We start from the raw sequence: 4,595 nt of genomic DNA, 5'->3' as shown, positions 1-4,595 counted from the left end.
TGCTACATTAAACTCAAATAAAAGTAGCAATTAATGATTACAATAAATGCTGGTTACATTTCTGTCTTCATAAATTCTCATCCACATTTCCAACAGCTTTAAGCTTAGCTGAGCTGTGTGACTGCTGTTCCAGTTCATTACCACAGACACGGTCAACAGTTGTTTTAATCAAGTCGTGTGCAGCTCTTCGCACCTCCTCTCCAATGGTTATATTAGGGCCACAGTCAGCACTATGGCTGCTGTAAACCTCCACGCCAGCCAATCAGGGCCTCCATTAGTCCTTATGGGGCTTTCTCCCACTCTTTTCTCTCAATCAGCCACATTTGTTCAAACATTGGGCTTGAGTTTGACTGTGAAATTTGTCTGGTTCATGCTTAATTTAGACCAAACGTGAAAATATTGCGGTACGCCTCAAATAGTGCCTCAGGTTATAATTGACATTTTAAGTAAGGGAGATAATGAGAATTAACTTAAAAAACTCAAAATAACAAAAGTCATTTCTCAACAATGACTCATCTGATACAATTGAGCCACAAGTTCAACAGGGGGAAAAGAGCTGTCAGCGTGATTTATGTCTAAGCCCCTGACTTTGACGTGGCCTGTCTTAAATGGCCCATTTAGAACAGAGATAATGAGTAAACCCGGCATTTTTTTTGGCCTCAATAGACACTGTGCAAAAAAACAAAAGAGTGTGGATTGAATGGCTGCCCGCCCACTAAACCCATCCTTCACCGCTGCATTGAGCTCTTGCTAAAGTCCCTGACAAAGGGGAAGTATCCCTGCCACTGCCACCTGAGGAAAGACGAGTCACATGATCAGCTGTGGGGGGTTCTGGGAGATCTTGGGCTTGATGCTCTTAAATGTGGAGGGTGTAGGGGGAGAGGGGTCTGCTTCTCTTAGGATTCCCATAGGAGCGCCACAGCTTTGTGTTTGCTGACTCAGCATACATGACTAACTTTGGACATTAGGATGGCCTCTATTGATTTCTTAACGTGGCAGGTTGAGGCTTGGCTGTAAATGTAAATTTCCCTGTTTTAGGACGAATAACGGATTTCTGATTCTGATACACAAGGATGAGGTTCAACTGACAAATCAAGCCATGAGAGATGAGTATCAGGTGGGGAGGAAGTACAGCAACAGAGGTGCTAGTTAGCACGTCTGACTCTTATAATAAGAAAACAAACCTGGTGCTCAAATGTCAAAAAACAAAACATGACAACAAAACTGCCACCATGTGAAAATTCCCGCAACAGAATTCCCTTTTTCTACCTGCCTGCCGTGTTATACCTGACGCCAAAGGTGTGAGGACTCGCACGGGTGTTTACTAGCCGGGTGGCAATCACAGCTCTAATTTCCTTATAAAAGCCCCTCAACCTTCTCCGAAGCCCCCCTCCTCCCGCTCCTCGGGACTGCCTGCTGGGCACTGAAGTGCAAATCGGTGCTAGTGAGGATAGCAGATGAGCTAAGGTCATTCATGGTTTTGCAGTGGGCCACACAAACAAAGGCAAACATTCCAGCTGAATGCCATTGCTGAAGAAGGCAGCAACAAGAGAAAGAGAGGGAGAAGGAGAGACAGAGCAGGGCTCAGTAGAGATAATAGCCTGAGGGTGCATGTGTGTGTGCACATGCATATGAGTTTGTGTGTGGTGGCAGAGGGGATGGAGGAGGGTGGGGTGTGTGTGTGTGTGTGTGTGTGTGTGTGTGTGTGTGTGTGTGTGTGTGTGTGTGTGTGTGTGTGTGTGTGTGTGTGTGTGTGTGTGTATGTGTTCTAGGGGATTATCTGTGGAACTATAAAGTGGGGTGAACCAGGGTTTAAGGCCTGTAGTGACCAGAGGGAGCGGGGGCAGGGTACAGGGCCTGAGGAGGGGCAGACAAAAGGAGCATTTGGGCAGATGAAGAAGTCATCATCATTAAGCCACTGGAAGTTTACAGTCCAGTTATAAAACTCATTTCAAAATTAGGGACAAGGGGGTGCGTGTGAAAGGCTAGCAGGGCTGTGAAGGCCTGCGAGGGGCTGGAGGGCGGTGTGGAGCTCCGCTGAGGAACTGTAGCGCTAATTCATTAGGGAACAAGCGGCCTTTGTATTAACACTAGCCTGATTGGAGCGGTGACCTTGCCACACACTCTGGCCCAGCGGATGAGTTTAAGGGCAAGGTATTTAACCTTAAACTAAATCTCAGCCACAAACAAAGGACAGCATCCTTTAATGGCACAGCAAACAGATAAGTCATGCAGCACAAATGGCAAACAAGCCTTATTAAAAGTATCCGAGTCATGGATAACACTTCCTTACACTGGTTTGAAATTGAATTAAAGTAATCATTATAATAAACATTTATTGTTGTTATTGCTTGATTACATTTGTTTATTGTTTTGTTAAATAGGCGGCCATTTACTGATTGTGTTTACTTTTTCATTCATTAAGTTTCAATGGATACGGATTAAAAAGAAATAGTTTAAGTCTGACTATGAAACATAAAAAAACAAGAATAAAATTATATTTTTGTAAAGGAAAACAGGAGTGCAACTATTAATAATTGTATGATTAATAGTTGAGTTGTATTTTTATTATGAATGGATTTGTTGACAAATGAATTCATTGTGTCTATAAAGTTTGTCAAAGCAGTGCAAATTGCCCATTATAACTGCTTTTTATGTCCAACCAGTCTAATCAAACTGGAACTGGAGGATGTTTTGCTTGAATGATTAATCCATCCATCCATCCATCCATCTTCTCCCACTTTCTGTCAGGGTCGCGGATGTAACAGCTCCAGCATTGTTTAAACTGAACTCAAAATAAGGCCAAAAGTCTTTGACACGGTCAACCAAAACAAATCAATCGGCAACTTGAAATGTTTTCTTTTATTGCTGCAATTACAAATTCCTTTTTCCATTAGTAAAGAACACATTCATACATATCTTGCCTGCTAGGACAGTTTTCTACCAATTGCATCCTTTGGGCAAACCTTATATCTTCAATCTTTACACACAAGCTCAAATTCCACCATGCCATGCTAAAACCGTCAGCTCTTTCTTAATGTGACCAGTGAGCAGAGAGGTCAGTTCTCATGGCAGTATTCTCCGATAGAATAAGTGAATGAAAGTGAAGGACGAGTGACAGTTTACAACGCTGTTCATGACTGTGTAATAAAATAGAAGGCCTGTCAGTGAACCCAATCTGCATTTTACAATGCTGCCGGGTTGAACGTCAGTTCACCTAAGTCAGAACAACAGGCAGAGACACAGGACCCTAATGCATTTATGGACTTATTCAGCCAAGCCATATTGAATAAGACAACAATGAGTGCTATTTCATACTGTAAAGCTGTCACCGGCACTGGTCAAACCCCGGTCAATGGTAAAGGGCAAGAGGAGGGAAGGAGAACAAAAATAAAAACATGAACAGCTGCTTGATTTCTCTAAGGTACAAATGCATTCACATACATTCCCATGCAAGACTGGAAAAAGAAGGTAAAAAATAAGCGCATTACACATGCACCCACTCATTCACCATTTCCTTAATTACAGCCAGATCCTATTCAGAGACAGAAATTGATCCTCCGCCATTGCCAGTGCTTCTTCTAACATCTGGTACACACCTAATGACTCATCCCAGAGCAGATCTTTGATGATGGTTGACCAGGCCTTGTCCTGGCCATAAACTGTTGTTTAGACAGCCCTGTTTGTTATGGGGTGTAAAAGGAGAGTCATGCATCACGTTGAGAGGGCCACCACTATCAAAACACTGGCTCTTATCAGATGACAGAACTAGCTAAGGGGTCAGGTTTTGTTTCCAGGGGCTGGCTAGAGCTGCATTCAGATCTGCCTCTACATCTCATGTCACACAGAACGAGGTGCTGAAGACGTGATAATAAAGGGGAGTTTCAGAGAGGATCACCACATAAGCTAACTATACAAAAAAAACAACAATACAATTGAAAGTTGTTGTGTTGCTTAACCTCAGTTGTGGTACCAATACCAGCAAATACTGTATGTGTGTCAAAATCATCTCAAATAAACAGCATTTTACAATCTATGCTATATTTAATTCTGGAAAATGTTCCTGAAAATTCACGAGAAGGCTTATGGGGAAAGAACAGTGTAATTTAGTTCTTTTGCAGAAGAAATTGGGATTTTAGTTATTTTCGAAACTTTAAACATCACTATTATCAATTTGTTGAATCGCAAGCTTGCCTGTAGACAAAACACTTATAGGAGAAACAAATAATCCTTAATGAGTAAATACCTTTACACATTGTTCTGAATAAGATGATGATTATGATAGCTTTTGGTTCTTTACATTTTTTGATGGTCAATGCAAAACCTTTTATTTGGGAGTATACGAGTTCTAGAGCTGAAACAAGTAGTTGATTAATCCAATTAACTGATCAACAGGTGATTCATTGCAAACTACTAATCAGCTAATAAAAGCTTTTTACAAGAGGAGAAAAGTGAAACAATAGTTCTTGAATACAAGCGATTGCTGCTTTGGATTGTCTTATGCAATAGCTAGCTTTAGAAAACTTTGATTTTTCACTTTCATCTCACATTTTATAGATGAATCGGATAATTTAAGAACTAACAAGCAAATAAAT

The sequence above is a fragment of the Eleginops maclovinus genome, chromosome 6 (assembly GCF_036324505.1).
Source record: "Eleginops maclovinus isolate JMC-PN-2008 ecotype Puerto Natales chromosome 6, JC_Emac_rtc_rv5, whole genome shotgun sequence".
Taxonomy (NCBI): domain Eukaryota; kingdom Metazoa; phylum Chordata; class Actinopteri; order Perciformes; family Eleginopidae; genus Eleginops; species Eleginops maclovinus.
The sequence above is the reverse complement of the archived record's forward strand: the minus strand, read 5'-3'. Positions refer to the sequence as shown.